Below are 24,478 nucleotides of genomic sequence, written 5' to 3'. Positions count from 1 at the left end.
CGAGGCTAGGCATTTGATATTATAGATCCCCTGGGGATGACAGTGCTGGAATTTGAGCTCTTTCTGGCCTTTTGTTCCTGATCAAGAATTGAAGGTGTGATGAGAGAGACTGCTCAGTGTGATGTAACCTTGTGACCCAGAGTTGACTAAGAAATCCTAGTCTGTGGTTTATTCTGTGCCATGATTTCTCTTGGAAATACGAGCAGTAGTAGTGGCTGGAGGTTATGACTTGGCCAGGCTTGTTATCCTTTCTCATGTTCTTCCCTTTTTAAATGTTTTATCAGATCAACGAATTGTTGGCAAACAGACTTACTCAGTGCTTAAAAATACTTAGATTGATATATGACCATAGTATGTTTGGCAAATATAAAAATGTGTAACATGCATGTATTTCTCCAATTGTGAAGGCTATATGCAGATCTAGAAAGGAAAGAATAATCCCTGTAATAAATTTCCTTTCTTCCAAGATCTTTCTGTTTGCTTTGCATTTGTACCCATTTGAAAGAAGAGGTTAACATTTCTTCTTACCAAGAGGAAAAGTATGCTTGAATTACTCAGAGGAGTTGAAGCTACTTTGCTTTTTTGAGGACTTTATTTGAGAATTTCAGGACTAGAAAGGGCTTTGATCATTCCCTTAGTTCATTTTGAGAGTGTAGTTCCACAGTGGAATTGTTAAGGCTTCTCTCAAACAAGAATTTTCTGTTGTCTCCTTTTGCTTTAGCTCCTCTGAGTCAGTTCACTAGGAATAAACTCTTTCTAAAACTGCTAAATCTATTCTGCCTCATCAGACATCTTTACTGTTAGCAATAATGAAAGCTGCAACATTTTCCTGGCCCGGTTAAAGCTTAAATCCACCTACGCCTGAGTGAAGACACACTATCCACATGCTGATTGATGTGCTGTCCTTATTCACTCACTCAATACTGAGTCTTTATTATGGGATTGTTATCTCTGCCTTTCTTTGAACTTCTGTGAAAAAATTAATAATCATTTTAGTCACAGGACCTCTGGAGGATCACTGTTCTGAAAAGGATTATAGTAGTACTTTTACTGTTTATAAGATGGCACTTGCTGTTTTACCACATGGATTTGTGGTGAGAGGTGAAACACTGAAGCTTCCACTGGGTTTCTGAGTTCCAGTCCCAGCCTTTTCTCTCTCTAGCAGTGTGTTCTTGAGGAGCTTATCTCCTTCGGCTTCAGTTTTCTTCCCTGGAAAATGAGGGCTTCTTTGGATTCCTTCAGTGGTTTATAATCAGTAAAGTAACAAACGTATACATTTAAACTGCACATGGTTCAAATTTCTAAAGATACAAAATGATATTCAGTGAAAAGTATATTTTTTCTCATCTCTATGTGACCTAGTACATTCATTAGTAGGTTTCTTAGGGGAGCTTTTTAAAAATATTCTGTATATTAAATAATCCTTTTCCAAACTTAAAATTTGACAATTTTGAGTTTTAGGGTATGATATAATAATCTAAACTCTGATATCTACTTTTGTCATGGGCAAGATCTATTTTTAGAATATGAACTATAGTTGCTGCGAGTTTTAATTTTTTCTATGATAATTAATGTATAGAAAATAGGACTAAGAAGAAAACAAGAATTTTTTTTTAGAAAGGCTTCTGGAAAAATAAATCATTCTATTTAGCTCTGGAGGAAGAAACTTCAATAAATCCATAGTTTGCCTTTGAATTTAGGTTTTAGAATAAAGCAAGTTTAATAAAGGATTGACTTATTTTCCCATTGAAACCTAGTGTAATTTTGTTATGGTGATTTGTTATGTCATATAAGCTAGAGACAAAGTAGAGAGGAATATTTTGAGTAAAGTTCTTAAGCTTTTAAAAAAGGAAGATCTGTCAAGATAAAATAATGGCTTACATTTGTGTATTCTTTGCAGTATTCATATTGCTTTCACATATTTGATCTCTTGAGCTTCATAACTCTAAGGAGAGAAGGGCTGGTGTTATTTTTATTTTATAAGTGGGGAAATTAAGGCTCAGAAAGGGTGTAATATACCTAAGGTCACATGACAATTAATTGGTGTAGTTAAAAGTAAAATTCAGAAGTAAAATTCAGGCTTTTGACTTATAGTTTCCTCTTCTTTTTCTCATGTATTATCAAAATATCTGTTTAAGATATTCTGGATACCATTCATGCATGTAAATGGTAACAACTGATACTGACTACATTCTAGTTATTTTTAGGGAGAGCAGTTGAAGAAATCAGACATTTTAGTGAAGTACAATGAGTATTAATTTCATCCAATGGAAAGGCAGTGAAAGTATTTATTTGGTATTGTTAGGCAAAGGAATGGACTTTCATCTTTAGCATGGTAGTATGCTTGAAGAGAGAAAATGTAACCCCTGAGTAAAGGAAAATCAGACAAAAGGTAGAATGAACTTAGATTCTGAGTAATGTCCCTTTTTAAATCTGTGAAGAATAAATAGATTCTTTTAACTTCTGGATCAAATTATACATTCTAAATAACCTTTCTGTTTGGTTCACTTAAGAGAATGCTTTTTGTGTTTGCTATGTGGGACATGCAAAACGAAGAGGGTTCACTCTAAAGTAATTATCCTCACTGCATTCTTTGGGGCCAAATGAATGATCTAGTCTGTTGCCAACTTTTCCTTCTCGTTGCTGCTCTTCCCACAAGCAATTCTCTCTTCTTTCTGATTGCTTCTAATAAACGGGCCTCTTAGGAAATGGATTTTCCTTCCCTAGCTTCAATTAAGGTAGTTCCAGATCATGGAGTCATTCAAGCAGAAGACAGCTGGGCCTAGAATACTAACATTTTTTTCTCAGATGAGAAAAGATAGACTTCAAAGGAATCTTTTCTGGCAGTTCTAATTTGATTTTTGTGTGCTTTTTCCTAGAAACAATGTTTTGTTCTAGCCAGATGTGTTCTAGGTGTCTTATTCAGGATTCGAACAAGGTGAATCTATTTGTCAATTGATTTAGAGACAATTACTTTATTCATAGCTATTTCCCCAATGGGCACAATGAAATATAACGACTTTTTCGTTATATCTACTGTAATCAACTCCTCCCAAGGGCTTCTTCACAATCCATTTACATAGAAATTCTGCTCTACCTAAAAATACCAGATGAACTGACATTTTTATGGAAAAGATTCTTGGTAGACTTATTGAAATACCATAATAATGGAATTCCAGACTCTGCTGACCATTTGAATTTATGTGGTCAGTTGTGCAGTTTAGCATGCTGAGGTAGATGGGAGTGAGACTCGTGAATGAATTCTAGATCATTTACTGATCAGCAGTGTGACCTTGAGCAAATAGCTTCATATCTGGGTTTCACATACCTCTGTAAAATGGGATAATAGGTTTATTGTGAGAAATATATGAAATAATATGTAAAGTAGTACAGTTTCTGGCACAGTAGTTATTCACTCAATGGAACTGTACTGCAACTGGCAACATGACAGCATATTAACAATGCTTCAATATCTATAAATGCCCATTTTGAAGTAGAGCAGTTATCCATTCTTGTTGCTTAGTCCCTTGCATGTACATAATGAGTGCACAGTAGTTTAGTAAATATTTACAGGTGATAAAGATGAGTGTAAAGCTGAAGGGCTCTCTGTAATTTGGATCAGTCAATTTAAGCTGGTCAAGTGAGACAAAGAATATAAAGCCAATTAAAGCACCACAATTCAACAATTAACAGTAAATTTACTATGAAAGTAACAAAAGTGGTAGCCAAGATTAGATAGCTAAAATTATCCATTGTTTTTGAGTTCAAGATTTTTTTATTTTTACTGTTCTTTTTTCTCATCTTTATTGAAATATAATAGACAATTAGTTGCTTGTATTTACATTGTACAATTCAATGAGTTTTTTTCAATTATAGTTGGCATACAATAATATACCAGTTTCAGTTGTATAGCATAGTGATCAGAGATCCACATAATTTGCAAAGTGATCACCTCACTAAATCTAGTACCCCTCTTCCCCCTTACATATTTATTAAACATTGTTAACCATCTTCCCCACGCTATACTCTATATCTCCATGTCTATTCTGCAACTGTCCATTTGTACCTCTTAATCCCTTTGCCTTTTTTTGTCCCCCCCAATCTTCCTCTCATCTAGTATCCCTCTAAATATTCTCTGTATCTATGAGTTTATTTCTGCTTTTGTTGTCATTGTTGTTAATTGTGTTCTTAAGATTCCACATGTATGTGAAATCATGCGATATTTGTCTTTCTCTATCCGACCCATTTTATTCAGCACAGTACCCTTTTAGGTCCATCAAGGCAATATATTTTTCCATTCCCTTCCTTTTAGTCTGTGTGTGTCTTTTAATATATAGTGAGTCTCTTGTAGGCAGCATATGTAGGAGTCTTGTTTTCTTATCCATACCACCACTCTATCTTTTGGTTGGAGTACTTAATTCTTTTTCATTTGAGGTACTCATTGATAGGAATGTAGTTATTATCGTTCTTTATTCCTGTTTTTGTTTGTTTGTTTGTTTGTTTTAATAAATGCCAACAGCACCTGGTATTCCTAGGCGGTCTGCCATCCAAGTACTAACCAGGCCCAACCCTGCTTAGCTTCCGAGATCAGAGAAGATTTGGTGTATTCCGGGTGACATGGCCGTAGTCTCTTTATTCCTGTTTTTGATACTTTTTTTTTTTTTCCTTAAAGAAGTTCCTCCAACATTTCCTGTAATACTGGCTTGGTGATGATAAATTCCTTTAGCTTATTTTTGTCTGGAAAGTTCTTTATCTGTCCTTCAACTCTAGATGATAGCTTTGCTGGATAAAGTATTCTTGATTGTAGATCCTGGGTTTTCATCACATCAAATATTTTGTGCCAAGTCCTTCTGTACTGCATAGTTTCTTTTGAGAAATCAGCTGCCAGTCTTATGGGTGCGCCCTTGTAGGTAACTAACTGCTTTACTCTTGCTGCTTTTAAGATTCTTTCTTCATATTTAACCTTTGGCATTTTAATTTTGATGTGTCTTGGTGTGGGCTTCTTTAGATCTCTGATTTTTGGGACTCCCTGAGCTTCCTGGTGTTTTATGTCTATTTCCTTTGCTAGATTAGGGAAGTTTTCCATCATTATTTCTTCAAATAGCTCTTCAACGTCTTGTTTTCCTTCCGGTACCCCTATGACATGGATATTTTTACCTTTAATAGTGTCCCATAGACTCTTTAAATTATTATAGTCTTAGCTTCTTTTTTCTTGCCATTCTGATTGAGTGTCCTTGGCTTTCCCATCACCTATATAGGTCACTTGGTCCTCTACTTTATTCACTTTGTTTATTCCATTTAATATACTTCTCATCTCAGATAATGTGTTTTTCATTTCTGACTGGTTCCCTTTTATAATTTCCACTTCCACTTTTATGTTTTTTATTTCTTTGTTAAAGTTCTCACTGAATTCATCTATACTTCCCATACGTTCATTGAGCATCTTTTTAACCAGTGTTTTGAACTCTGCATCTGTTAGATTACTTGACTCCATTATATCTGGATCTCTGTTCTGTTCTCACATGATTTCTGCTTCTTTGTCTTCTCATTTTGGCTGCCTTTCCGTGTCTGTTTCTATGTATTAAGCAAAGCTCCTAAGTCTCCCAGTCTTATTAGTGCTGCTTTGTGTGGTAGGTGTCCAGTGGCACAGTCCTGAGAGGGGTTCAGCTGCAGGCCAAATTTAGCCCCAGCCTGTGCCCTCTGGTGCCACCTGTTAAATAAGATTCAGCAAGCAATTCACAGATGCCGTGCTTATAGTTGCTTCAGAAGGCCACACCAGAAACCGAGGCCAGCTGCCTCCAGTGTGAGTCTAGGCACTGATCAGCAAGGGGCACCTAACTCACTGAGGATATACCTGGATGTGGCTTTGGTGGGGCCGCGAGTTGGGGGAGGCAGGGTTTCAGGGAATTCTTTGGGCAGAGTGACCTCTGTCATCCAGTGTGATGATGTCTTGGCTTTGGCCGTGCCCCGTCTGCACACTTGGAGGGGGAAGGGCTCAAGAGAGGAACAATGGATGCTGCTGCCACTTATGTACAGAGAGAGTCTAGTCTTGCCCCTCACTCGGACAACTTAGTGTCCCCCTGTAAGTCCCTGGTGCCCCCTATGCAGCTGAACCTGCACTGGTGTTCAGAGTGAGCAGGTCCGTCACCACGAAAGTCTGCTAGCCAACAGGGCCTCTTTGAGAGGTTTCTGCAACTGCCCGCTGCCGCAGCTTCCCGCCCTGTCCTACCTTCTACCATTGCAGGATGATTTTCTTAGATTTCTCCCTAGTTGTATGTTTTGTTTATCTAGATCCCAGGCTATTTTCCTTGCTGTTTGTTCCTTGTTTCTGTCACAACTTTGATTTGGTTGCCAGAGGGATGAACAGAGTCTCTGGAATCAATGCCATTTTTTTTCTCCCTCAGTTCAAGATTTTTACTGGCAGTTGTGATAGGGAATTGCCACAAAAGCTTTATCAGAAGTGTATAATAAAAATAATTTTGATTGACAGGTGCAAGAGTTCTGGTTAGCAAAGTATGATTGAATGTATAATTGGAAGATATACCACCTTGGAGGTGCTAAATAATCATCATTGGGTTTTACTGAATTAGGAATACAGTAAGTTAAAATTTAAGAATGTGTTTAAGAATCACGCTACCAGCTTTTCTCACATAGAATAACATCTCAGACTGATTATTCCTGTCCAACAAAACTAAAGATTTGTTATGTGATATAAGTGATACTAAGAATAGTTTGAAACATTGTCCCATTAAGTATATAACTGATGGGAAAATAAATGAGAAAACCAAAGAACAGAGCAGCAAAAGCCTCTATCATCTCAGCAGCTGGGTTGATTGTACCTCTAAGAGATTTGTTTTTTTTGAAAGGCTATGGTAATGTGTACAGCCAATAGGGTAGGTACTATTTTATTAAATCTCTGAAAGATTCCTCCAAAGTTTAAAACTAAAAATCAGAGTTTTTTTATTTTTTTAAGAAAATGGTTTTTGGCTTACCTATGTTGAAATTATTTCATAATTAGGCAAGGTAATCAGGTGATCATTTATCATTTTCTTATTTTCTGTCACCCTACCACTATAAAATGGGGATGACAATATATAATTTTTACCTCCTTTGCAAAGCCAAAGCAAGGGATGAAGAATTATAGTATTTCTTTAAGTCATAAGAAGGATCTTTTTCATGTAACTTTAAAATTCATTTATCAAACATTTCACATCCTTCATGTTCCAGGCACCATGTTTCATTAGTAATGTTGAGTAATGTTAGAAAGTTATGATGCTTGTAAGTTTCTTTTGTAATTTTGCTTTTCTTTTGAGTGTTAGAAGTGTTGTCTAAAGTCATGAAAGCAAAAATAAAAATCATGAAAGTAATTACTATGTATATCACTTAAGAGCTTATCAGAGGCATTGTTTTGGTAGTTGCTCTGTTGTAGTGAAAACAAGAGAATTCCCAGAGAAGTGTAGAGTGGATCTCTGGACACCACAGGTTGTAGCATAAACATCATATAAAAGACACTGATGTGGGTACATTTAGTTTCATTACCCACAAGCATGTATTTGAACCTGAAATGTGCATCTACTTCCCTAATAGATCCCTGCCAGAAATGGCAGTGTCTTCCCAAAGTAGATCGAGTTGCTCCTGAGAGTGTTCTGGGAATTCATGGTGCTCACCGTGATAATGGCATCAATTTCAATTTCTAGTTTAAAAATAATCAACAAAACTTAGTCATTTTTTTTCATTTTAAAGTGCACATTTAGAGAGTTCGAATACATTTTGAGTGAGCATGTGCAGCAATTAGCACAGATCAAAAGCATGTGCTCATAACTCATACAACTTTGATTTGTAATGATTTATATGTTGATTAACACAGCAGAACATTGCTGGCTCCTGTAGTGATTTTAACCATTTCTTATTTCAAATCGTTTTATTCTTAGTCACGTTTAATAGGCCAAAAAGTCGATTTTTAATATATATTTTAAAATGTCTTTATATGGAACAAAATTCAAAAGGATCAAAAGGGTACGTAATGAAAAGTAAGGCTGCTTCCCATCCCCTGCCTATTTAGTTTTCTGCCCTGAAGGCAACTCTGATCCCGCTTACTGTGTATCCTTCCGAAGACATTCTCTGCATTTCAAATGGAATATGTCTATATCTATATCTATATCTATATCTATATCTATATTTTTTTCCTTCCGTAAGTGGTAGCAAATGGTACTTCACAATGTTTTGTACTTTGCTCTTTTCAATAATTAAAACATCTTGGAAATAATTTCAAATCTATACTTTTGTATTTCTGAATATATCATGCAACAATAATAGCTACAAAGTCATATAAAGTTTAATTTATAATCATACTGGACAGTTCAGTAAAGTCAGGAAGTAATAAGTTAATAAGGAACATAAAAATAATAATTCTAAATTTGCCTAAAGATGAGTTTCTCTAAGATTATAAATTACTTTTATCAGTGATCATAAATCTTATCTTTCATACCAATGTATTTTTAATATTTTAGAAACTAATATTCAAACGAGTAAGTATGCAATCATTATTTCAGTTGGGGTTCTTATTGTGAATAAGGAAATAATGAAACTCTAGGAGATGGCTATTATATGTGTTTAAATTGTTCTTGTGCTTTCTGTTTATTTTGTCTGTCAACTTAGTGGCTTTTCTTTATCCTGATGAGAAAATTCACAAGGAAGGGTGTATTGTTTAAAAATATAATAGAGTTGAGGTAGCAGGAAACAAGAATGATTATTTATTCACTGTGCTCTGTAGAGAAGAATTGTTTGCATTTGTGTTTCTATGTCAACTCTTGAAGAAACTTTCCAGGAGTTGTGAGCATTAAAACGTGCTTCAGTCGTTGACTTTCATTGTTTTTTTTTTTTTTTTTAATTCAGTCGTAGGGTCCTTGTCAGTATTTTGCAGTCTTAAATTACCTTCTCTTTGGTATTTAGTCATCTGACTTCCCATAGAAAGGCATGAAATTCAGAATGACATTGATAATTGAAAGAATGGTCAGGAAAAAACAGAAGGAAGCCTCAACAAACAAAGACCAGGGACTGTATTTGGGGGGAAAAAGGAATCTCTTCATTGGTGTTAGCGAAGGTCTGATATTTGTTAAAGTAAACCTTTGCTAAGCAACTCCAGGGATGTGTCTACAGTGGTAATATGGGGGTGGAGACGGGGTTGAGGGGATGCTTCTCTGTTTCTTTTCTATTCATTTTCTTGTCTCTTTCATTCCTCTGCATCTTTTCAGCAATTATCAGTTCATACCCATAGGAACATTTATAAATGTTTATCATATGTATATAAAATAATGAACTCTTGTATGTAGTTTATACATTTATTCTGATTTCTTTGTTACATATACTGTATATAATCTCACTGGTGTTCATGCCAAAATTCCTTGGGAGTGGGAAGTGAGTGAGGAAGTGCAAAATGTCACAATATGACAAAATATCATGACTCAGTGATTGGGAAGAAATATATTAAAGTATCAGGTGTATTATTTTGAAAGGTATATGGAAATTTAGGCATTTCAGAAGAGTTCTAAAGGAAAATTTTTTAAAGAGTTGTATCGTGACAGTATCTTTAAAAATATGAAGCAAAATAACATTGCATTGGTTTATGGCATAGTTGTTCTCTTCTACAGAGAGTTATATATCTCCAGATATTTTTCTTAGATCTCAACTGTTTGTCTTTTCTGTTAGAAAGTTAGAATTAGAGGGGTAGTTGCAGCTGTACTATTAATTTGTGTTGGCTTTTTAGTAGGTATCAGTATTCTTGCTTACAAGTAAAATGTAAAGTACTGTATTCTTAATATAGTGGTTGAGAGCACAGGCTATGGAAACTGGACGCCAGGGTTTGGATCCTGGCTCTGCTCGCTGATTGTGGGACCACGTAACTTAGCTGTGCCTCAGTTTCCTTAGCTGTAAAATAGAGATAGAGATTGAATTACTTAAGTAAATAACCTATACTGAGTGCAGATCTTTGATCTCTCAGATCCAATTTAAAAATCTCAGGAGAGTCTGATTACTTCAGCTTGGGTCAGGTGTCTACCTCAGTCTATCAGTTTATGGCCATGGAGATACAGCTGTATGGAATACATGAGCTAGAGGTCCAGTCTTGTCAGAGATAGGCAATTATCTTGGTCAGGCGGAATCCCCAGAAGGTGCTTTTTAGTAGTGACATTATCTTTTTATTAATAGATTTTATTTTTAAAGGAGTTTTAGGCTTATAGAAAAATGAACAGAAAGTACAGAGTTCCCGTGTATGCCTTTACCACACCCCAGTCACCCCTATTAGTAACATCTTGCGTAGTGTAGTATATACATTACAATTAATACTTTTTTAAAAAACCCTGTTGTTTAACTCTATACTACTACCTACTTTAAATCTGGTAACAAATCCTTTCTGCCATTTGGAGTATGGCTGAATTGTCACTTATTCCACCAAGTCTCCAATGACCCTCATCAAATCACATAATAGTTCATCTATACCTTATTACTTCAGTCTCTGACTGTGCACTTATGGTTTAGTTTTATCCCATTAGTCCCTGTGTTCCTTGAGGGAAAGATCTGTATCTGATAAATCCGAATCACCCACAGCACCCATCAAAATGCTTTGTACTTAATTTATCCTCCATGAAAATGTTTTTAGTGCATGCATAAGTAAATAATGAATGGCAGTGGTATAGTAGGAAGACCAGGTGATTAGAATCAGGAGAAGTAGATTCTGATTTGTGACCTTAGACAAGGACAAATCTAAAGTCAGTTAACCCTCTACAGGGAGAGGGTGATGTCTTAATGAAATCTAAAGTTCCTTGTAGTCCTCTACTAGACATTTTGCTGGGTTTAAGAAAATATGGCACCTATCATCACTTTTCAACCCAAATAAAATGTTTTATCTGTTAATAAAATATTTCTCAAAACACTTTTAGAGACATCACTTAACTCTCAAAACCACCTTGATTTTTAAAATAACAAAAATGAAATCAGATTAAGTGGCTTAGCCAAAAGACAGCTTGTTAAGTAATGAAACTAAAAGCTGAACTTCAGATTTCCAAATCTCATGTTCCACATACTCTTAATTATCAATATTTGCTTTAACTTCCCTCCATTATATAACCATTCTTTCCCCTACAACATTCTTCACAAATTTAGCTGTTTGAAATAAACATCAAATTAAAAAGGACTCAAGAAGAGAAAATCAGTTTAATGTGTGGGAAATAATTTTCCTAAAAATTCTTCAATAAACTGCTTGTTGGTATCTGTGAGTTCCTATATTGCTATGATAGAAAACTCGAGCAGCTGCCTTTTATATAAATGAGAATATGATGGTAATGATAAATTATTAACTAAAGTCCATAGTTTATATTAGGGTCTCTTCTTTGTGTTCTTCATTCTATGGGTTTTGACAAATGCATAATGGCATGTACCCACCATTACAGTGTCAAACAGAATAGTTTCACTGCCCTCAAAATCTACCTGTTCATCCTTCCACTGGTCTTTTTCCTGTCTCCATAGTGTTGCCTTTTCCAGAATGTCATATGATTGCAGTCATACAGTATATACAGCTTGTTTTAGATGTCTCCTTTCACTTAGCAATATGCCTTTAAGGTTCCTCCATGTCTTTTCATGGCTTGATAGCTCATTTGTTTATATCACTGAATAATAATATTCCATTCTATGGATATACCACAGTTTGTATATCCATTTACCTATTGAAGGACATCTTGGTTGCTTCCAACTTTTGGCAGTTGTGAATAAAACCTAAAGCTCTATAAACATCTGTATGTAGATTTTAGTGTGGACATAGGTTTTTAGCTCCTTTGGGTAAATGCTAAGGAGCACAATTGCTGGATCGTATGATAAGACTACATTTAGTTTTGTGAGAAACTGCCAAACTGTCTTCCAAAGTTGCTGTGCCATTTTACATTCCCACCAGCAATGAATGAGAGTTCCAATTGCTACACATTTTTATCTGCATTTGGTGTCAGTGTTTTGGATTTTAATCATTCTAGCAGCTATGCAGTAATAGTATCTCATTGTTGTTTCAATTTGCAGTTTTCCCTAATGACGTATGATGTGGAGCATCTTTCCATATGCTTATTTCTCATCTGTATCTTTGGTGACATGTCTGTTAGATCTTTTGCCCATTTTTAATTGGTTTGTTTTTTATTGTTAGATTTTAAGAGTTCTTTGTATCTTTTGGATGAGTCTATTAAACATATGTGTTTTGCAAATATTTTCTCTCAGTTGACATTATTTTTCACCTCCCCTGGCCTGGGCTTTTCTACAGTGATTTCCTAGTTAGCAGAGCTGCACAATGCTTTGTACTGTTGGTTAGTGAGGTCAAATATCACCAAGTGGGGACATTTAAGTAAGTCTCCTAATAAGATTCTTACATACATATTACAGAATATAGACAGCAGTAAACTTTCTTTTTCTAATATTTTCCCCCAGATTTTAATTATTGCACAGGTAACAGAGGAATAAGAAAAAAAAAAAAGGAAAGGTTACCTATAATCCTGCTAAGCTAATATCTGCTCTTTTTCTTGCATTCTCTTCATTTGTACATATGGGAAGTAGTGAACTTGATGACCTCTTGAGGCGACCACAACAATTTGCTACCTTTCAGAGTTTGTTTTTATATCTTCTTAGCTAGTTGAAGAAAAGACCCATATTTTGATGTTCCTTTTATTAGTAAGAAAATGGAGGTTTTGTAAGACTGTGGAAATGACTCAGTGAATCAAGAATAGAAATGTGACCCGTCTCTTATCTACTCAGACTTCTGTTTTCAAATCTATTAGAATTACTATTATTTAACACCCTGTCCTTGCTTTAAAATGCTGTTGCTGTCTGGAGTATACCGTATTGCCATTTTAGTTTTACATACCCTTTTAAGCCCAAACTTTGGTCCTGAGATGATTTTTATAAGGAAAGACAGATCGTTCCCCAATTTATTATAGTATTAGGTTCCAAATGTTGGTATGGATTAGTTGTTTGGCATTGAGAACGTTTTCCCATATGAAAATCTTTCAAATGGAAATTGGATTTCCAGAACAACTCACAATAGTAAATTTAACACAGAATTATAAAATAATTATATGATTATAGTTTCACCATGCTTTGAGGCCTTTTTGAGCTATACATCAATTATAAGGCTTTTTTATGGAGAAAATTGTTCTATAAGTGATCTAGATTAGCAGTCCCCAAACTTTTTGACATCAGGGATTGGTGCTCCTATGAGAATCTAATGCCTGATGATGATCTGAAGTAGAGCTGAGGCAGTGATGCTAGCGCTGGGGAGCAGCTGCAAATGCAGATGAAGCTTTGCTTGCTCTGCAGCGGCTCACCTTGCGGTTCACCTCCTGCTGTGCGGCCTCGTTCCTAACAGGCCATGGACCTGTACCGTCTATGGCCTGGGTGTTGGGGACCCTTGATTTAGATCATGGTAGGTAAAGGCATATGTTCATTTTTCACATTACTCACCTGGGATTACCTACTCCTGGAATGATTCTGTCATTTGTGTGTATAGAGGTTCCAGAGTTGGAAATGCCTGTCTCATGCCCTAAGGGGAGGGAATGTTACTAAAACTTATTATAATTATCTGATCGTTACAAAAAGCTCTGTGACATAGATATTACTGTTCACATTTTATAATCGGGGCACTTGAGGCTTGGGAGGATGAATTGACTTGTTGAAGGTTAAACAACTAGGAAGTACTTCTGAACTCAGATCTTCTGACTTTAAATACTGAGCTTTTCGTACTATATTATCGTTCAAAATCATTGATTTTTATCCTCTTTAACTATAATGTGTGGAAAATGTCAATATTAACTTGGAAAATCTGGGCTATATGGTCACTGTGATTTTAGTGGAGCATTGCTTGAATTAGTAAGCAATGTAGTATAATTTTAAAAATTAGAAAATAGTTACACTTCAGAGGATTTCTGGTTGTGCCTCTTTTTTTTTTTCACAGTGATCCGTGGCTTTTATTTCATTTATTAATTTTTAGCATACAGAACTTAAGTTTTTATATAATAAAATCTATCAGTCTTTCCTTGATAGTTACTAGGTTTTATGTCTTGCTGTGAAAGACTTCCACAGTTCACATTATAAAAATATTAGCCTATTTTCTCAAGTTTTTTATGTTTATTTTTTCCTTTTTTATTATGTTAATATATACATAACAAAATATAGCACTTTAACCATTTTTAAGTGTACAGTTCAGTAGTATTAAAATACATTTACATTGTTGTGCAACCATCACCACCATCTATCTCTACAACTCTTTCTTGCAAAACTGAATTCATCTCTATACCTATTAAACAATAACTTCCTATTCTCCCCCATCCCTTAGCAACCACCATTATACTTTCTGTTTCTATGATTTTGAGTGTTCTAAGCACCTTATATAAGTTGGAATCATGTAGTATTTGTCTTTCCGTGATGGACTTATTTCACTTAACATAATGTCTTCAAGGTTTATCCATATTGTAGCATATTCACAGAATTTCCTTCCTTTTTAAAGCTGAATAATATTCCATTGTGTTTATATACCACATTTTGTGTATCTATTTATCTTTTGATGGACATGGGTTGTTTACACGTTTTAGCTATTGTGAATAATGCTGCTATGAACACCGGTGTACAGATATCTCTTGGAGCCCCTGCTTTCAATTCTTTGGGTATGTACCCAGAAGTAGAATCGCTGGGTCATATGGTAAGTCTATTTTTTAATTTTTTGAGGAACCTCTGTGCTGTATTCCATAGCAGCTATATCATTTATGTTCCCACCTCCTTGCCAACACTTGTTTTGTGGGTTTTTTTTTTTTTTTTTTTTTTAGTTTCTTATTGTAGTTTTTGATTCAAATTTCCTAATGATTAGTGATGTTGAGCATCCATTTATGTGCTTATTGGCCATTCATATATCTTCTTTGGAGAAATGTATATTCAAGTCCTTTGCCCATTTCTGAATTGGGCTGTTTGTTTTTACATTGTTGAGTTTTAGGAGTTTTCTGTATATTTTGGATATTAATCCCTTATCAGATAAATGATTTGCAAATACTTTCTCACATTCTGTGAGTTGCCTTTTTACTCTGTGGATAGGATCTTTTGATGTACAAAATTTTAAAATTTCCATAAAGTCCATTTTGTCTATTTTTTTTCTTTTGTTACTCGTGCTTTTGGTCACATCCCAGAAGTCTAATGTCACAAAGCCTTTGTCCTGTTATCTTCTAAGAATTTTAATTTTTAGGTCTTACATTTAGGTCCTTGATCCATTTTCACTTAATTTTTATATATGGTGTTAGATAACAGTCCAACTTCATCTGTTTGTATGTGGATATCCAGTTTTCTCAGCAGATTTGTTGAAATAACCATTGAATAGCCTTGGCACCCTTGACAAAAATTATTTTACTGTATATGTGAGGGTTTATTTCTGGGCTTTCCATTCCATTGGTCTATATGTCTGTCTTTATGCCCTTACCACAGTTTTTTGATTACTGTAGCTTTGTGCAATAAGTTTTGAAATCAAGAAATGTGAGTCCTCCAGTTTCATTCTTTTTCAGTATTTTTTTTTTTTTTTTTGGCTATTTGAGATCTTGAGATTGCATATGACCTTTAAGATGGGTTTTCCAATTTCTGCCAAAACATCATTGGGATTTTGATAGGGATTGTATTGAATCTGTGGATTGCTTTGGGTAATATTGACATTTTATCAATATCAAGTCTTCTAATCCATGACCATGGTGTGTGTTTTCATTTACTTATGTCTTCTTTAATTTCTTTCAGCAGTGTTTTGTAGTTTTCATTGAATAAGTCATTTACCTTCTTGGTTAAGTGAATTCCTAAGTATTTTCTATTTCATTGTAAATGGAATTTTTTGTAATTTCCTTTTCAAATTGTTTATTGTTTGTATATAGAAATGCAACTGATTTTTGTGTGTTGACTTTATATCCTGGTTCTTTGTTGAATTAATTTTTAGGTCTAACAGCTTTTTGTGGTACCTTTAGTATTTTCTACATATAAAATCATATCATCTGCAAACATAATTTTATTTCTTCCTTTACAATTTGGGTGCATTTTCTTTCTTTTTCTTGCCTAATTACTGTGGCTAGAAAGTGAAAACAGGCATCCTTGCTTTGTTCCTGATCTAGAGGAAACACGTATCTTTCACCATTGCGTGTGATGTTTGCTGTGGATTTTCATACATGGCTTTCATTATGTGGAGGTAGTGTCCTTCCATTCCTGTTTCATGGAGTATTTTTTATGAAAGCACGTTGACTTTTGTCACATACTTTTTCTTCATTAATTGAGATGATCATTTGCTTTTTTCTGTCATTTTGTTGATGTCTACCTATTACTTTTCAAGATCGGGGTGACATAAAGGGAAAGATTGTGGACTTTGGTGTTAGACATATTTGTGTAAAAATTTGGCTTTGTTTTTTCTAATTTATGTGACCTTAAGTTTGACTTAGTGTTTCTTAATCTCTTAGAGCCACTTTTGTATCTACAACATAAAGAAAATAATGCTAACTCTTTATAGTTCACATGAAGAGTAAATAAGATTTATTTGTATAAAGCCCTTAGCACGCTCCCTAGCAAATAGTAGAACCCTTTCTTTCTCTTTCCCCCCATGACATGTGTCTATTATTATTGTATTTCTGTTGTTACCTTTTTTTTTTATAATTGGCATTATTTAGATTCATATTAATCTTACAATTTTTAAAACATTTATTTTAAGGATAATGTAAAGAAACTTGTAGTAGTCTTAAGGAAGACTAAAATAGATACTGAAATAAATGAAAAATATTTTTAAAGGAAAAATATCTGTGGTACTAGAATAGATGTGGTTAAGGGGTAACTAAATTATGAGAATTTATTCTGAAATTCTGTATATCAAACAAAGGATTTAAATTAGCAAGAGAGACTTTGGAATTAACTTATTTTTTCATGCCCTTAAACAGGTTAAGCAGGTTATCTAAATGTGGGCTACTATGAAAGATAATTTTCACTTTATGTCTGATCAGCAATGCACTGCTGGTGGGAGTTTGTTTGGAAAGCCATTTGTCAGTAAAACTATTACATACCCTTTGACCAGTCTTCTTGTTACAAAAAGGATTTAAGGCCACTCTGTGACCTTAGTAATCCTATTTCTGGGAATCTACCTCAAGAAAAACTTTGAAATGCAGATACAGATTTTGTTTAAATTTATTCATTTATCGTTGAGGTATAATCTCTATATAGTGAAATACACAGATTTTAAGTCTACAGCTCAACGAATATTTTACATATATATACAAATATATGTATCTCTATGATATAGTTATAGAACATTTCCATCACCCAGAAAGTTCCCTTGTGCCTCTTTCCACGTAATTGGCTTCCCGCCCCACCGTCAAAAGTAACCACTATTCAGACCTCTATCACCAGAGAGTGCTTTCAGCAGTTCTTGAACTTGGTGTAAGGGAAACCATACAGAATATACTCTTTTGTCTAAGGCTGTTTTCAATCAGCACAATGTTTTTGAGATGCAATCATGTTTTTGTGTGTGTTCTTTTTTATTGTTAATTAGTATTCCATTGGATGAACATACTACAAGTTGTTTACCTGGTCTCTTGTTCATAGACTTGTGATTCCAGTTTTTGTCTGTTATGAACATTCCCGTTTAAGTCTTGTTGTGGAGATATATGCTAATTTCTCTTGGATACATATCTGCAATACTTTTGTTATTAAAATTAGCAACAATATAAATATCTAACAATAGGAATAGGAATAGGTTGGTATGGCTAAAATATTATGCAGCCATAAAAATTGTGCTTATGAAAATGAAAGGAAAAGTTTATGATACATAGAAAGAAGAATGCATAATTATTGTAGCATATTTTTTTAAATTTTTTAAAATAATGGAAATAAGTTACTTTTCTAATAGAATAAGGATTTCCTTATGAATGAGGGTTATTGTACTTTAGATATTGTAAACTTTGATTATGTGGGTAGTAGAAAGTAGTCAGGTTGAACTTCTTTTGTATCTTTGCTTATATAACTTTCTGGATTTGAATTCCAGACTTTTCCCAGTTGTAGATCAGTTATGTGTATCAAGTGAAATAGTTATTTATTATGTGGTAAAATATTTCTCTTCCTTAGTAATTAAAAATGTGCAAATTAAACAACTTTAAGTTACTTTAGTGCATCAGTAACTAACAGAAATAATATCCCAAATTGTCAAGAGCATAGAGGAAAAGGTTATTAACTTGTTGGTAGCAATATAAATTTATAAAATACTATGTTGGGGGAAAACAATTTTGAAGAATTATATATAAGGACCCACAATAGTATATAGGTCATAGCTTTTGACTTGAGTTGTCAGCGGCGACACTTAGGCAGGCGTAGCCCCGGGAGGAACTCGGGGCCGCAAGTGCGTTCGAAGTGTTGATGATCAATGTGTCCTGCAATTCACATTAATTCTCATAGCTAGCTGCGTTCTTCATCGTCGCACTAACCGAGTGATCCACCGCTAAGAGTCATCAGCAGCGACACTCAGACGAGCGTATAGTTTTTGACTTGAAAATCCCACTTTGAAGAATAAAGATATTCATTGCTATTCTCTGATACCTAAAAAGAAGAAAAAATTTTCACATTTAACAGAGGGGAAAATAATAGGAGAGTATATCTTATCAGTAGGATAGAGCACTTTAACCATTAAAACGTATGTATATGAATTTTGTCAATAAAAGGAAATATATCTATGTATATAATTGAAAAAATAGATCAAAATGAGTTTTTGCAGTGTTCACAGCAGATCTTTACATGTTGAATTCATAGCACATTTAAAAAGTGAATTTAACTGTATGATAACTTTAAAAATTAATAACAGCAAACTCACATGGAGAAAAAAGATACAACTATATAATGACAAGGATCAGAAATTAATTCATTGTAATGTGAGAGTTTGTAGCATATTGAGATTTTTTTCTCTAAAGTTTTAAAAAAATCTTTAAAAGATTAGCTGTGTGTATACGTGCACATTTGTAGCCAGTGTATGTGTGCTAAATCACATTGAATAATATAGTTTTTACTGTTTCATTGTCAACAATTTTTGAATGTCACCGCTTGAGTGGGTAGGAAACCGATATAAACATAACATCAGGATATTCAGGATAAGTATAATTTTTATATATATATATATATATATATATATATATATAATTTATATATATAGTTGTAATATAATATAAATACAATTTAGAAATGTTCAAAGCACCAAGGTAGAGCAGAGGAAATTATTATGGAGAAATTGAGTACCTTTTCATCGAGAAAGTGATAATTGAATTAAGATGTGTGTATGTGTGTGTGTGTGTGCGCGCGCGCACGTGCATGTGTGCACATATGCATGCATATGCATTTATCCTTCTTGGGCTTCATGAGCTCAATCTGTGAAGTTATGTCATTTGCCAAACTTGGGAAAATTTCAGTGATTATTTTAATTACACATACATTAAACTTTATGATATTATCGGGTAGGTTCATATTATCCCCTAGGTCACTGAATCTCTGTTATGTTTTAGAAAATAGTTTTTCTCTCTGTTCTTCAGATAGGATAATTTTTATTGATTTTTTTCCTGTTTCTTTGTATATGGAGTAATTGTGTTATGGACATTATGAATGATACATTGTAAAGACTCTGGATTCTGTTTTTCCTGTGAAGATGGTTGAGTTTTGTTTGTTTAAAGAGTCAGATCACTTATCTGAACTCTTAACTTCAAACTCAGTTGGAAGGCAGCACCAGAAATCTCAGTTGGCTCCTTTTAGTCTTATCGGCACTGCTTAGAGTCTTGTCTTATGTGTGGTTGGTTCAGGGGTCAACCATATAATTGGGCAGAGTTTATGGTCTGGATACTGGAGATAAAGATTCAGGGGTTATAGTCATGGAAATAGATTGGGTTACATAGGAAGGACCTATAGATGAGCATGTATGTAATCTCGACTGCAATAACCCTGAATGGAGGAGAATGAAAAATAAAGGAATGTAAGTATTATGAAGTCTGAGACTAATTCTTTTTAATTCTTGTACCCTTAGTGGCTAACTCAGTGCCTGATAGAACATGCTTAATATTTGCTGAATGAATTTAATGAAAGGAGATTGAGTGCAGTTAGTAAGACTAGAACCAAGGAGTTTTTAAGAAAACGAGGAAAGAACTTCAGTAAGGACCTAGTAGTTATTCTTGTCAGATACTTCAGAGAAGTCAATCTGGAATGCAGAATGAAAACAAGCTATTACTTTTGGCTATTAGAAAAAGAGTTTCAGGAGAACGATAAAGGAATAAGTCAGATTGCAATGGTTGAGAAGTGAATTGTAGTTGAAATGGTGACAATGAGTGTTCACTGTCCTTAAGTTACTTAATGATGATGATAAGTGGAGATAGATTTGTAGCTTTATAGATAGGTAAGGTTAAGGAAAGTTATCTCTTTAAAGAGTGATTGCCAGCGAGGAAAGAATAAACTAGAGATAGAGAAACTGAAGGTACAGGAGCAATATTCAATATTCATTCTGGGGGAGGAGAGACCAGAAGCAATATACCAGTATCAGAGTTCATTTTATGGAAGAGAAACATCTCTTCCTTTGTGACAGGAAGAGATGGGGGAAGTGTGTATTTTTATGTGTAAGGCTGGAGGGGAGGATAAGAATTTGCTTCTCAAATTGACCACCTTTCCTCAGGAAAGAAGAACTTTGTGGCCCTTCAGCCCTTCGGCCCTCTTGAGAGAGTAATAATAGAATGACTGAATTCTAATTCACATGATAAGTTTTATTCTTCAATTTACATGCTTATTTTACATATTTTTGTGTCCAGCCTGATATTAGATCCTCTTTATATTCAGATATTTATAAAATGTCTGAATTGTGTGCGTGGGAGCACATTTAACATAGTTTTGATTTTGGAGATTTTCCATCATTATAGTTTGCAAAAGTTTAAAGTATATAGTTTGCATAGGTTTAACATTAAATTGACTCTCATGCTGTAGTTGGAACTGGGTTGCGAATTATTTTCTTAACTCTCTTTTGTATGTGGATTTCTAAAATAGCTTTATTGAGGCATAATTGATGTGTATCAAACTTAAACTGTACATGTTGATGACTGTTGACATGTTATATATCTGTGAAACTGTCACTACAGTAAAGATAATGAACCTACCCCCAGTTTCCTTCTGCCTTTTTAATCCATCTTTTTCTCATCCTTAAATACCCACTGCTTTTTGTAACTATTGATTAGTTTGTTTTGACTGGAATTTTATATAAATGTAATCTTACGGTATGTGTTCTTTTTTAATACTTAGCAGAATGATGCTGAGATTCATCCATTTTGTTGTGTGTATCAGTTTTTTCCTTTTTATTGCTGAGTAGTATTCCACATAAAATTTGTTCATCTATTTACCCGCTGATGGGCATTTGGGTTTTCATTTTTTGGTTCTTTCAAATAAAGCTGCTATGAACATTCATATGTGTATAGGTTTTTTTTTTGTGGACACATGCTTTCATCTCTCAGGTAAATATCTAGAAGTGGAGTGGCTGAATCAAATGGTGGGTATATGTTTGACATTTTAAGGAAATTGACCGTTTTTCAAAGTGGTAATACATTTTACATAAAACTGCTGTTTGACCAAGAAGTATGAAAGTTTGAGTTGCTCTATATCCCCCATCAGTGCTTGGTATGGTCAGTCTTAAATTTAAGCCTTTCTAGTGGATATGTACTGATATCTCGCTATGGTTTTAACATGCATGTCTCTTTTTGTGAAATAAATGTTGAAATCTTTTGTCCAATTTTTAATTGAGTTGTTTTCTTAGTAAACTGTTAGAAGTTCTTTCACTTTTAAATATAAGTCCTTTGTTGAATATGGATCTCACAAACATTTTTACCAGTCTGTGACTTGCCTTTTAATTTTCATAACAATATCTTTTGCAAAACAAAATTTTTTTATTTTTATAAAATCCAATTTTTTGATATTTATTGATTTTTTTTTTAGTATATGGATTTAAGTAAAAGTCATAGCCAAACCTACAATTTTTAATTTTTCTCCAGGAGGATAGGTGGTAGTCAAATCTTCAGTTAAGTGTGAATAAATGACTAGAATTAAGAATTAAAAATTATGTCGTTTTTGTAGCTATCATCTTGAGGTAGTTCTTTTTTCCTTCATCTTTCTTATCTTACCATCTTTCTAATGATTTCTTGTCACACATAGTAATTACATTTATTTCTGATGGGTTTAGTTGAACCAAATTTTTATAAATTGTATTTATTTCAACTTCATGCAGGTAGCTAATTACTAAAGATTTAGAATTATGAATTCCTCTAACTAAAATGAATAAATTGCTTTCCAGCTTGTCCTCTCTTCAGTCCACATTGGCATTTATAGCATTTATTCCCTTCTCTTTTCTTTCTTCACTGTAATTTCTGAAACTGAACAGTATCATTTGTGATGTTATGAAGCAATAATTTAGTCAGTAAAGGAAGTGTTTACTCAAGTTACTATTTAAAAAGCCATGGCTGCTCACAGCCTTCATTTTTTCAGAGTCTAATCCTGCTGTGTTCCTGACAAGAATGGTGTTTACTCCCTCCAGTACCATGGAAGGAGCCTGTTCAGCCCCCTGCAACATTGGCTAAATTGCAGTTAAGTGCTGATTACAGCATCTTTATTACTTGGCACAGTGCAGGAGGCAGCAAGAAGCACTGTCTTACTGTCTAGTAGCAATGGATTTTGTGTAACTGGCAGCTAGAAAAAATTTTTTTTGCAGGCTAAGAACTTGACAAGAATGTTGAGAGTGTAGAATAATCATAGAATCTAGATGATTGGATGGGAGAACAACTAGAAAGACCAGGTGCTGTAGGTGTAAAAAATAAAATAAAAAATAAGGGATTGTAAACTGACAAGGTCCTTGCAGTCTGTAAGGTCAAGGTGCCAAGGGTTGCCTCACCTAAAAAAAAAAAAAAAAAAAGAATCTAGATGATTGATACATTATTAAATGCTTTAAACTGGCAGCATGGTCTGTGTTAGGTACTGATAGTTGAATGAGTAATGGGTTAAAGTAGGCTCTAAGTTTCTCAGAAGTTTGAGCTTGGGCAATTTTTTAAATTGTCTCATATCTCCATTCCTTAGAAATACTGTATATGTAATTTAGGTGCTAGGTTAAAGGGCATATGGATTTTTAAGTATACTCAGTCTCTGACTGCGAAATAGACATTTAGTAAAATGTCTATTTAGCAAAATGTCTGTTTTTTCCCTCTAATTTCTTATTTTGAAAACATTAAAATATGTTGAAAAGTCACAAAAGTGTAATTGAGAACCTATGCCCTTTACCTAGATTCACTGCTTATTAACATTACTTTTTAGTATCTCACTTAAAAATATTTTAAATTAGACTTACAGAAAAATTGTAGAAATATAAGAGAATTCTGGTACATCCTTCACCAAGCTCTCCCTAATGTTAATATCTTAACCATAGTTGCTGAATCAATATTAATTTCCTGATTTCGATAACTATTTTGATAACTGTAGAGTTAATATTGATTCAGTACTATTAATTCAAAGGTCTTATTTGAATTTTCCCAGTTTTCCCTCTAATGTCTCTTTTCTAGTCCAGGATCCAAATCCAGCATCTATGTAGGTTTAGTTGTCCTGTCTTTTTAGTCTTCTCCAACATGAATAGTTTCTTAGTCATTTTTTCTCTTTCCTAGCCTTGACATTTTAAAAGAGTACTGGCCAGTTATTTTGTAGAATGTTCCTCAGTTTGAGTTTGTCTGGTGTTTTCTCAAGATTAAGTTAAGGTTTTGCATTTTTGGCAAGAGTACCACAGCCATGATGCTGTGCCCTTCTCAGTGCATCACGTCAGGAGAAACATGATGTAGCTATGTCTTATTACTGGTGATGCCAATCTTAATCACTCAGTGAAGGTGCTGCCTCCCAGGTTTCTCCACTTTGAAGTTACCTTTTCTCCTTTGTAGTCAGTAATTATCTTGTGGGCAGATACTTTGAGACGCAGCAAATAACCTGTTTCTCACCCTCTAATTTTAGCATCAATCGATGGTTCTTGCCTGCAACAATTATTACTGTGGTGTTATTTCAAATACATAAAAATTGATAGAGGGCTCTGGCGGAAGATGGCGGATCAGGTAAGAACAGGGTTCATCTCCTCCCAGGTCTGCATTGAAAATACAACCAAATTATAAAATAATCAACTTGAAGAATCACCTGAGGTCCAGTTGATCGTAACATGTACATCTGATAATATAAAGAAGAAGCCACATTGAAGCCAATAGGAGAGACAAAGGTGCAAATCAGACTGAACCCACACCTGCGGGTGATGGAGGATTACCAGGAGGGAGAACGAGGCTGCATAGGCTCCCCTGAAGGAGAAGGGTGTCCTAGCCTCATTTGGGGACTCCCTAGCCCAGGGAAGAGGAGATTTCAATAATTCTGA

The 24,478-nt window shown here is 34.4% G+C and overlaps 1 protein-coding gene, 1 non-coding gene and 1 pseudogene across 2 annotated transcripts in view; 1 reads left to right on the top strand and 2 right to left on the bottom strand.

The window, feature by feature from the left end:
* TULP3 (TUB like protein 3) overlaps positions 1–24,478 on the top strand; it is a 61,336-nt gene that overhangs the window by 1,804 nt on the left and 35,054 nt on the right. The window lies entirely within an intron of this gene.
* LOC120607533 (uncharacterized) lies at positions 4,511–4,629 on the bottom strand (annotated as a pseudogene).
* LOC120607620 (5.8S ribosomal RNA) lies at positions 18,377–18,529 on the bottom strand. The gene has a single exon (XR_005654179.1). It is a non-coding gene; the product is annotated as a 5.8S ribosomal RNA (ribosomal RNA).

Source organism: Pteropus medius, unplaced genomic scaffold (genome assembly GCF_902729225.1).
Source record: "Pteropus medius unplaced genomic scaffold, Ma_sr-lr_union100, whole genome shotgun sequence".
Classification (NCBI taxonomy): domain Eukaryota; kingdom Metazoa; phylum Chordata; class Mammalia; order Chiroptera; family Pteropodidae; genus Pteropus; species Pteropus medius.
This window is presented reverse-complemented; position numbering and strand designations above follow the sequence as displayed.